The sequence below is a fragment of the Sminthopsis crassicaudata genome, chromosome 3 (genome assembly GCF_048593235.1).
Source record: "Sminthopsis crassicaudata isolate SCR6 chromosome 3, ASM4859323v1, whole genome shotgun sequence".
Lineage (NCBI taxonomy): Eukaryota > Metazoa > Chordata > Mammalia > Dasyuromorphia > Dasyuridae > Sminthopsis > Sminthopsis crassicaudata.
Window position 1 is genome coordinate 436,780,408 of NC_133619.1, and position 12,741 is coordinate 436,793,148.

Below are 12,741 nucleotides of genomic sequence, written 5' to 3' on the forward strand. Positions count from 1 at the left end.
GCAAATAATCTTTGACATATCAAGATGGAACTCTAATTAGAAAGTGGCAAATAAAATACCTGAAAATTAATCTAATGGAAAAAATACTGAATGATTTTTGAAATTTAGAATTGTAGTTCTTGATTCTGCTAGACTACCCTAAAACCCCATGATTAAAATTATAGGATCTTAAGTCTAAGCTAAAAGACAACTTAAAGGCTATCTAGCCTAATTCCATTATATAGATGAGACAGCTGAGGCTCAAGAAGAGTAAGTGACCTGCCTAATGCACAAAAGCAGGATATAAAGCCCTTCAAAACTCACAACCCTTTCTTGTCTTACTCCATATTAGTTCTTTCCATATCTCTGACTTAGTAAAAACTGTTCTAATAGCTCTCTCTTTTAAAAAAAATCCTATTTCCCATCTCCATTCCTTTATACACATTAACTCCCATTTTTGGAATGATCTTTTACCTACTTCTGTCTTGTAGAATCTCTTATCTTTTGCAGAAACACAAGTCAGGTGCTATTTCCTACCAAAAAAATTTCTTGATTCCCTACCCTCCCTTATCAATTATTTTCTTACCCTCTCCACTTTCTCATTTTCTCTTTTCATCTCTTCTTCTTTTTCCTCCTCCTCCTCTTCTCCTCCTTCTCTTCCTCTGCTACCTTCTCCTCCTCTTCTTCTTCATCTTCTTTTTTCCTTCTCCCTTTTCTCCTTTTTTCTCCTTTTCCTCTTTTTCATCTTTCTTCTTTGTCCTCTTCTTTCCTTCCCTCTCCAACTCTCATTTTTCTTCTTCTTTCTCTTTCTCTCTCTTCACCCACCCCTTTTCCCCCCTTCTTTGTTCTGCATATATTTTTACATATATTTGCGCAAATGTTTAATTCCTCTGGAAAAAAAAGTAAACTCTTTGAAGTGAGGGTTATTTTTTATCCTGTCTTTATCCACAGAATGCTAGACATTGCTTTACACAATGATGTTTAATAAATATTTACTAACTTGAATTGAATTGAATTGACTTCAGCAGAGCAACAGGGCAAAGATTTTGTCCATCTTGACTTTGTACCTTAGGTCTTATGAGAAATTATTGTTATATAAATCACTCTCATGTAGTCATGGCACAGGAAATTCAATGCAAGCTCATTTTGAGTATTTTTACTGCCTGTATTGGGACATAGGGACAAAGAATAACATCCTTTCAAATAAGGCTGCCGAGGGAGAAGAGAATGCACCACAGCGGGGACTGATGATCTAGCTTGGTGAAGCAGCCAGTAAGGGAATGGCAGTTTTCTGACAAAGGCATAATAAGGAAGGCCAGAAATTAATGAGCTAGAAGTTCATAATGTGGCAAGACTTGATAGACTAGACTGTGATTAGGATTCAAAAGATAGATTCTAAGGGGTCATAGGATAGGAAATATTCATTTTCACATATTTATATTTATATACTACCATATGATTACAAAATGTGCACATATATATTACCTCATTTGCTCTTTTCAAATAATCCCATTAGTTAATTAGTACTGGATCTGGAATCAGGAAGACCTGAGTTCCAATCCTAACTCAGTAACATACTTAGCTGTGTGACCTTAAGCAAATTACTTACCTTTATATATAACTTCAGTTTAATCATCTATAAAATGATATCACGATAACACCTATCTCCCCAGCTTATTAACAAATGAGATAATATATGTAAAGTGCTTTGTAAACCTTAAAGTATTATACACACACACAGACTACACTATATATATTCTACATATATATGCATATATTTTCTAGATTTGTATATACATATAGACTGTATGTATTCACACATATATGTATACACACATAGATTGTAATAAATATATTCTCTATATGTAGTATATACACATATAAACTGTAATATATATACATTTCATATATATATACACACATACACACATGCACACACACAAAATTTATGCTATATTTTTGTTTGTATACACATGTATGGGTTGTACTATATACACACATATATTCTCTCTATACATAAATACATAGACTATACTATACACATATATATTCTATATATATGTATATCTAGATATAGATATATAGATATGGACTACACCATTGTGTATTCTAGAATATACACTAATCTGTGATCTGTGTATAGTATATGTACATGTTCTCTCTATATGTAAATATACTTATAGACTTCACTATATACATATATATATTCTCTCTATTCATATATACCCATATAGATTAAATTATTTTTATATATATTTTCTCTATGTGTATATACATATATACATATATTCTCTCTGTATATGCACATATGTGCATACTAGCCATTAGTAGTAGTTTTAAGCAGGAAGAAAAGTGCTCAGCTTGGAGATAGGAATCATATCTTGTCCCTACTACTTAGGATTACTTGGGTGACATGGGCAGGTCAAGATACCTAATATCTCTAGAAACTCCCTCATTTCTCTCTTTCTATTAGTGGAGTAGGCCACTGAAGACTCTTTCTGCCCTGTAATACATGATGCCCATCATAGAGATGAATAAATAGAAAATTAGGAGAAAAATGACTTGCTCAGGTCCCATGACTAGTTAGTAGCATGGCTGGAAACAATGTTCCCCCTAAGTTAGATTATGCAAAATATTATGATACAAAAGCAACAAGAGAAAGAAGTTAACCATATTTATTAAACATGTGAACAGAATTTGAAGAAGGATCAATTAAAATGATGGTGAAGTTTCCATGATCCAATTCGTCCCCTTGAGACAATTGTGGCTAGGTGGATCCCACACAGGGTAAATCTAGGGTCAGAGATGACTTTCCAAGAGTCTTCTAGAGACTGACTACTGTCTCTACTAACTCCACCTATCTACTGTCCTGCATATTCCTGTGGTGAATGTTATAAAATCTTCAGCTTGGAAAAGATCTTACATGTCTTCCTGTACAATGCAAACATCTTGTTGACCAATGATGTCAAACTCATACAGAATTAACATTATTAACATATTAATATTATGTTCTATTGCATTTTAATTTATTAAATATTTGCCAATCCCATTCTGATCTGATTCTTGTTGCCCTCAGAGATGTGGCAAACACAGTTCATAAAAGGGTTCATAAGCTCGTGGATTCATAAGGATTTTAGATAAGGATTTTAGAGGATCAATAGTTGATCTACCAGAACTGGAGTCCAAAGAGATTAAATGATTTATCTAAGGTCACACAGATAGGAAGTAGAGGACCTCAACCCATATCCTTCAAAGCCACATCGAGTCCTCTTTCACTACATAATATTTCCTCTTGTGCAGTGTAAGCCAATAGCTGGATTGAGTGAATAATAGATAGAGTATTGAGCTTGGAAGTCTGGAACACCTAAATTTGAATCCTGCCTCATATAATTACTACCTATGTGATTCTAGGAAAGTCACTTAACCTGTCTTGCCTCAGTTTGCTCAGCTATAAAATGAAGTTTAAAATGACAGCTTCCTGAAGTGTAGTCATGAAGGTCAAATTAGATAATACAGACAAAGTCTATATTATCTGCTAATGGTAATGCTGATGGTGATATTTCAACTGTAACTCACATAAAAGCAGAAGCCAAGGTGCTGAGAAACACAAGGATGTTCTTTGCATACATTTCTATTTGTTTTCATACAATTGAAGATAAATGAAATCAAGAGTAGGAAAATTAGAGAAAAAAAGATGAAAATAAGCAAGCTGACCCTCCGTAAATATGTTATCAATATGCATTTAGAATTGGAAAAGATCTTTAAAAGAGATCCAATCTAATCCCTCACTTTATTAATCAGGAAACTGAGGCAAAGAGAGGAAACATGACTTATTCCAGACCACAAAAATAAGAAATAATAGAATTATTATTTGAGTCCAGGTCTTCTCATTCCAAATCTTATACTTTTTCAACTACACCAAACTCATATCATGACCCAGACTCATACTTCTTAAGGCTTTCCCTTTTTTAGTATCTTTGGTCCTGTCCTACTTTTATGTGCTACATAGTATCAACTAGCTTTTTCCCATCTGGCTACACTCATTTAGGACTTCCACAATTGGCTTTTCAGTTCTTTTGTATGTTGTCTTCCCCATTAGAGTAAGGATTATCTATCTTTTAAATTTTGTATCCCTAATACTTAGCACAGTGCTTAATAAACACTTATTGACTCCTGATTGACATTTTCTATTCTTATCAAAAAGGAAAGATCTGAGATCATTTGCACTTAAACTAAAATTCATTCACCGTAATGTGTTTTTCTTCTATTTATATATATATTATGTTAATATAGCAGACAAATCCAAAAGAACTCATAAACCAGTTTTAAACAAAACATGTTTTGTAGAAATAGCTAAGCAAAATTCATACACACATATACATGCGTATGCTTAAGCATGTGTGTACATGTGTATATGGATGTTTGGGCAGCTAAATGGTTGGAGATTCATTAGAGAAGGAAATGGCAAACCACTCTTTTATCTTTGCCAAGAAAATCCTATGGACAGTATGGTCCATGGGATCGTGAAAAGTCAGACATGACCAAACAACAGAATATGTGTGTCCATGTGTGTATCCATGTAAATATATACACATATCTATATATATACCCATACATGGGGTGTATGAAGTGTTTATGGAGGACTAGAACCTCTAGTGATAGTACTTCTCAAGCCCTTTTGAGGGCTGCTAATCCACCTTTGTTGTTTGCCTGTCACTTAGTTCTCACCTATGGCTCCAAGAAATTGTACCATGTACAATAGTCACACTCCTGTAGACACCAGCTCAGCAGGTGGACTAAACAGATTTAGGGTAATTGGCAGGCCTCAAATCTGTCAGTGAATTAGGGGACCATCTACCTAAGAAGGTACCTTGCTTCCCCTGCCATAATGGAAGAATATTCCATTGGCCATGAAATCAGCTGAATCAGGCTCTTTGGGGTGCATAGAGCTTGGGCTGACATTGAAGATGCCATGGTCATCCACTGCATCCCAGGTCATTACCAGTCATCTTAACTTTTGTATTGTCACTGGATTTCAATGCTTCAGAAAGAGAGGGTGAGACTGATGACTTTGTACAATTCTGCCTCACTTAAATCCAATGAAATCATCCTGTGATGTCATTAGTTCCCTTAAAATTTAAAGGGATGTATATAGGGGATAGAGAACACATACACAGACATATTTGTACATGTGTGCATAGAATAAAATAAATATATATTATGTATGGTGCTTATACTCTAAATATATATTTATATTTACACACAGAGATAGCTAGCTAGCTAGCTAGATAATCTTTTATAATATATGACCTTAGAGAGTTTTCCTGGGTAACTGAGAGGTTAATGCAAGAAGACTCCTAGGTTTTCTTGACTCAGAGGGAGGAAGAGTATATGTTTGAAGCTAAGATCAAGCTAGTATCAGTAGTGTCCATTATATGTTTCTTGAGTTTTCATTTATGTAGCATGCATGTTATTCCTTTCAGTATTGTTTTCTTCATTTCTCATCACTTCATAGAGGTCTTCCCACATTCAATTCGACTCTGCATATCCATCCTTCCTTATGGTGCAGGAATAGTCCATTACGTTCCTACAAGGCAATTTATACAGCCATTTTCCAATTGTTCAGTGTTTTGTTTACTTCCAGCTTTTTTGCTATTTTAAATAGAATTTCTATGAATAACTCTTAGCATATGAGTCTTTTCCTGCTATTAGCTTCCTTGGGGTAAACCAGGAAATAGGTTCACTGGATCAAAAGGCAAGTACAATTTTGTAACATTTCTTGTGCAATTCCAAATTACTTCTCCAAACTATCAAATTCCTTCACAATTTCACCAGCAATGAGTTGCATGGTCATTTTCCTACGGTTTCTGCAATGCTGAGGTTTTTTTTCTGTTACTTTCTTTTCTAATTTAGTATAATAGAAAGAAAAGAGCATTGACTCCAAACAACATGAGTTCAAATCCCAGCTCCAGTTGTTACTACTTTTGTCATCTTAGGACTCAGTACCTTCACCTTTAAAATGAAGAAATTTGACTAGAATGGTCTCTGCAACTCTAATTCTAGATTTGTGGTACTATGAATTTTATGGGAATAACTTAATGCTTGTGAGTTGTTTTCAATAATCTGATACTTTATTTAGATTATTTTCATTTTATAATTTTGATTCCATAATTATAGGATAATAAGGGATTTATTCTAGTCAAGGAAATTTCACGTAGCTGGAAATAAATGGGAATATATTAGGAATTGGATAAGAAGGTTTGCTTTTGACCTTAAAACAAGATTGAACCTCAAGGTCACCTGATTTTAGATATTTTATTTCTGTATAGGTACATTTTAGAAAAAGTGAAAATGTTATGAATGAGAAGTGCTCTGAAAGATTATGATCATGGGTGCAGTACCAAAGAAGCAAATGTAGCACATTTGTAGAAATATCTAAGAGACACCCTTCCCCTTCAAGTCAGAGCAGTCACATAGAGTCTTATCTACTATGAGAACACTTATTTGGTTGCTAATCTGGAAATCTATGGGTTTACTTTTAATACAATCTCTGACTTCTCAGGATTATTATTTCTTCTGCCTTGAGATGTAAGAGTAATTCTCTGAATGCCAAGTGTTAGGGGCAAGGTACCTTTCCCTAACCAGGCCTAATCCTCTGAGAACATAAGTCTCTCAGGTAAGCTTGTATGTCTGTCTTATTTGTAGCTTCTTTCCTTTGGTTCAGGACCTTGTGAGATCTCAAAAGATGGCTAGAATTTTTCCCCTTTTCCAGATAATCAAGAAGTGAAATATTAGGTACTGAAGTGGTTGCAGTAGTAAAAGAGCATCCCTGTTGCAAATACCCCAACATGGTTTAAATATTAATTTCTCAACTGAATGCTATAGAGCATTCCTCTATAGTTCTTTATTGTATAGCATTCCTTTTCTGTGTGAAAATAAAATCTTCAGGTTTATATATGATGCATATTTATATTCTAAATGATTCTTTTTGCTTCTTCCGGCCTCCTTAGAAACTTTCTGATCCTTGGAGCACATGTTTTCTGGTATATGAGATGTTGAGAGTTTATATCTTTTTATGACTGGGAAGCTGAGAATCTGAGATTGATTGCCTTATTTGATTTTTCCTTTTCTTATTTACTATCCCATTCCAGTTAAATATTTTAATATTTGATGAATAATTTCTGCATTGTCTATAGGTAAAGGAGGAACTGGATGGGGGCACATACTATCTTTCCACTGAATACAAGTAATAATAGTAATAATAAACAACTAGAATTTGTGTTTTGAGGTTTGTAAAGCATTTTGTAAGTATTATTTCATTCTATGTACACAACTCTGGGAGATGTGAACTATTATTATCCCCATTCTGCAGATGAGGAAACTGAGGCAAAAAAGGGAAAGAAACATGCTGTGAGATCTAGGGTAAAGTATCTAAAGCTCATTTTGAATTCAGATATTCCTAACTCCAGGTTCAGCATTCTATCCACCGTTTCACCTAGCAAAGTCTATGCAAACTTGAGCCCAATACCTTTCATTGTTGAATGGGCCAATCTAAATTACCACATAGAAATGGATATCTAGGCTTCACCTGAAAAACTCTCTTAAGGGAGAGACTCTTGACATGGGGCTTTGAGCTTATCTATTTAGTTTATATTTTAACTGTATTTTAATATAATTGATTCCTTTTGTAACTATGGATTTTATTTGTGCATTTAAAAGGCTTATTCTACAGAGAGGCTTAGAGAGAATTATATTAACTGATGCTGAGTGAAATGAGCAGAACTAGGAGATCATATACACTTCAACAATGATACTGTATGAGGATGTATTCTGATGGAAGTGGATATCTTCAACATAGAGAAGAGCTAATCCAGTTCCAATTGATCAATGATGGACAGAATCAACTACACCCAGAAAAGGAAATGAGTGTAAACTGTTTGCATTTTTTTGATTTTCTTCCCAGGTTATTTTTACCTTCCGAATCCAATTCTTCCTTTGCAACGACAACAACAACAAAATTCGGTTCTGCACATGTATATTGTATCTAGGATATACTATAACATATTTAATATGTATGGGACTGCCTGCCATCTAGGGGAGGGAGTGGAAGGAAGGAGGGGAAAATTCAGAACAGAAGGGAGTACAAGGGATAATGTTGTAAAATATTACCTATGCATATGTACTGTCAAAAATGTTATAATTATAAAATTTTAAAAATATATTTAAAAATAATTTATTTATTTATTAAAAAAAAAAAAAGCTTATTCTAAGAAAAGGTCCATATGCTTTACCAACCTGCAAAGTTGTCCATGACTCATACAAAAACATTTAGAATCCCTACTCTAAGGCTACACATATTCCAATACTTTAATTGTACTATCTATTTTTTTTAGCTCATGCATTGGACTTTGCATTTTTCCTTCTCAAACTTTGTCTCAGTAGGTATGGTCTATCCATTATTCTAGTCTTTGGTAGTCTTTATTTTACAATCTGCCATGTAGACTATGTGGTCTAACTTTATGCCATTTGCAAATCTGATAAGCATTCCAAATCACTGATACAAGTGTTGAACAAAGCAGAACCTACAATAAAACCCTGGAGCATTCCACTGGAGACCTCATTAAAGGTTAATATTGATCCATCAATCACAAATCTCTAAATTCAGTCATTCAACTAGTTCCAAGTCTACCCACCCTACAATTAACCCAAATATTGCCATTGTGGTCACAAGTATATCATGAGACTTTTTGAATATTACTGAAATCAAAGAATATTCTATGCTATCTATGGTATGCTTCAGATTTGCTCGTATGATGCTGACTGGAGAGAGAAAGGAAGAAGAGAGAAAAAAAAGAGAGAGTCAAAGAGACACAGATACAGGGAAAGAGATAGAGACAGAGACACAGAGTCAGAGCTATACATAAAAAGAGCCAGAGATAGAGATAGAGAGAGAGATACACATACAGAGAGACAGAGAAACAGAAAGAGAGAGAGAGAGAGAGAGAGAGAGAGAGAGAGAGAGAGAGAGAGAGAGAGAGAGAGAGAGAGAGAGAGAGAGAGAGAGAGATGATTTTAATCTGATATGAATCTATGCTGAGGTAGGGATGACCACTTTTTAGCAAAGAGTTCACAAACAAAACCTTGTGCTGGCCCAGGTGCTCTTAATCTGTTTTGTGTCTTAGATCCCTTAAGCAGTCTGGTGAAGATTATGGACCCTTGCTCAGAATAATGTTTTGAATTGTATAAAATAAAACACATATGATTATAATGGAAATCACTTATATTGAAATACAGTTGTAGATTTTTTTAAGTTTGTAGATTAAAATTTTGCATGAATTAGTCATTTATACTTCATTTAACTTCTTTTCCATTTTTGAAAATCAAAACCTCCCTTATTTTCCATGACTTTTCAAAGATCTATTACCAGAGATGGTAATAGTTCATATCAACCTTGTCTTTTGGCACTCTAGGATTTAATACATCTGGACTTAATCATTTGACCTTACCAAGGGTACTTAAGAGCATGTTGTTTGTTAGCAGGTTGCTTATTAGAATGCTTATAAAAAGACTTACTTATGCCATCATAATGGCTCTGAGTGGTCATTTAAACATTAAAGCTGTCCCTGCTGGAGAGGCAGTAAATATTGGAAAAAGCCCCATGAGAGTAGTGGCAGGGAATTTCTGAAGACCCCATTGTTTTTCTCTCTTGAAAGGATTGATTCCTGGGTGATTGTACAAAACTTGCTTTTTATACTTGAGAAAACATGTTCCATGAACTAAAAATTACAGAACCAAACTTAATCCAGGATCAAAATAGGATTTAAAGAAATTAACTCCTTTCCCACCTCTATACCTTCATAGTTATTCTATAACTGCCAGACCAAGACCTAGCAGACCAAAATTTAGAGTAGATACCAGAGGTGTTTCCATCATATTTCCATAGTAGGCTAGACCTTGAAAAAGATATCAAAATGTTTCATAATGATTCCTGGGGAAGCTCTATAGTATCAGTGTGAGGAAACAATGCGTTTGTCAAAACAGATAGAAATTGGAAGAGATATAATGTTAGAACAAAGAATAGGTCAATATGCATCCTTAACATAGGAAAGTAAAAAGTGATGATGATGATGGGAAAGCAGTGCATTAGAATGGGGAAATCTCCATTGGGAGTGAGAAGACTTTCATTCAAATCCTAGCTCTACTATATACTTCTCTGGGTGACCTTGAATAAATCCCTTAAATTCAGTTTCTCTGCAAAATGGAAGGGTTAAAATAGGTTTTTCCCCTCAAGGTCTCTGCCCAATCTAAATTATGATCCTATGCTTATGTATTCTGCAATTTGAAGTTCATATAAACATACACATACACACACACACACACACACACACACACACACACACACACACACACATATATATATATATATATATATATATATATATATATATGTGCCTAGACATAAACATATATACAAGAGTAGTTAAGGGAAATTTGAGAAAGGTTTCCCATTCTGGGATTTGAATAAAAGCCAAGAGGTGGGGATGAAGACAAAGAACACTTCAGACAATGAAAAAGCCTGGAGTTAGGAAATCGAATTTTGTTCAAGATGGAGAATGAAGGTCAGGGGGACTGGTAAGAAGATAGCCAAAGAATAAAGCAGAGAAAGTCTGGTGTTAATTTAATATAGAAGGACAATTGGAGCACTCATTGACAAAATCAGAAGTGTCAACATCAGGGAGCAGGGACATAGAATTTGAATACTGACATATAAATATTATAATTGGTATTTTATGATTTGGGGAAGGGAGTCCCTACATCTTTCCAGATGCCTACAGTACAATAGTCTAGCTGCTCTTTATTACATTGCTCAGACCCACTTCTTCCTAAGTTTCCTGGTCAGGGCAGGTGATTAATTATTTTTTCCTTGGTTTCCCTGAAACTGTATACATATATGTGCAGCTTTTCTGAGCAATTTGAGTCCCAGGGTTCTCCATGAAACCAGCTCTAATAAATGCATTATTGGTGGCAGCAAAAACAAACTAACCTCCTAAAAAGCAATTCATTGTTCCTCTTGTGAAGTGAATTCTGGCTTCTCTGGATGCCCTCACTGTCATCCTTATTCTTATCTATAAGAACTTTCCATTTCCTGAACTAAATGCTTAATTCAAATTTGGCCCTGACTCTAACACTAAATTCTCAATCTCTGGCATGCTTGGTTCACTTTTCTACAAAGCACGCTTCCATGTGTGATCCTTTAGCCTAGTTTAAATCAAGTCCAAAGATTTAACTATACGGTATTGCCTTTTCATAATCTGCTTTAATTGTTATTGATTTGTATGTTTGGAAAGAGCTCTGAGATGATAAAGGCCTTCCGTCTGTTTTGCTGCTCATCATTTACGGAGCAGTCCCCAACCTGCTCTGTTGGCTCTTTAATCTGTCTCTCTTCAGCACTTCTACAGATGGACCTGGTATTAGTGTCCTCCCACCTCCCACCCTGCAGAGGTCCACACACTTGTAACAAATTGAATTATCAATAAAAAAAAACTCCAGCAAATAATGGTCAATTAAGCAAAATCAATTATTCAAAAGCAGATTTAATATGAAGAACCATTTGGACTTTTACCCAGAAGTGAAGTGTCATGAAGAGGGAAAAAAATAGTATGAAGCCATGGCACCCATTTGTTTTTGGCATTGTTGAGTACTTAACATCTATATGCAAAAAAAAAGTCCTGTTTCCTTCTTGCGGGATAAATTCTCAGCTTTTAGATTTTTCCCAAGGTCCAGATATGAGAACAGCATAGAGAATTTGAGGTTCTTCTAGAGCAGGAGCTCTTGAGTCAAGAACACCTGAATTCAGCTCTCACCTGAGACATTTACTAGCTATGTGACCCTGAGCAAGTCTCTTAATCCTTAACCTCTGCTCACCTCAGTTTTCTCAATTAAAAATGGAGATAACAACACATACTTCTCAGGATCATTGTGAGATAATAAATGATAAGTGAAATAATTTGTATAAATCACTTAGGCTAATATCTAGCATGGAATAAGTATTTAATAAATTCTCATTTCCTTCCTTCTGTTCTTCATACACATCTTTAGCAGTTTGGCAAGTCCTTTGAATTCCTTCCCAGAAAAATGTTGTTAAATGCATGGAAAAAATACAAAAGATTACAAAGGAGGCCAATTATTTAGAAATAAAGTTATTAAAATGTTTTTAAACAATTTCAAGAACCCTAATTTAAAAATTCCTGAATTCTAGTCCATCCCCTTCACTTCATAGACTAAAAGACTGAACACCCAAATAGTCTTAAGTCTCATGTGTTGCATGAAGCAAACAAAACTTTCACACTAAAAAATTTAAGGCAAATTCTAAGATAATTAATTTTTGATGAAAGTTTTCTTTATATATATATATATATATATATATATGTATACACACACACATACACACACACACATACACACAACACACACAAATTGCTTAGTAATATCTAGTAACATTCATCATCAAACCCATCTAATCAAAGGCATTATTATGCTTCTATCTTTTCCATTTCTTCTCCTCATTCTATGAGGTCAAAGCTAGCAGTCAGGACAGGTCTGGTTCCCCCCAAAATGGAAGCAGAGAGGCTTTGCTCCCTTCATTAAAGGAGAAGCTAGAAGAAGTAGTTTAAGATTCTTAAAAGATCAGGTCAAAGCTGTGCCAGGAAATGCAGAGGATGAAAGAACCTCATAAGCAGTGATAATAGCAAAGTCCCACTC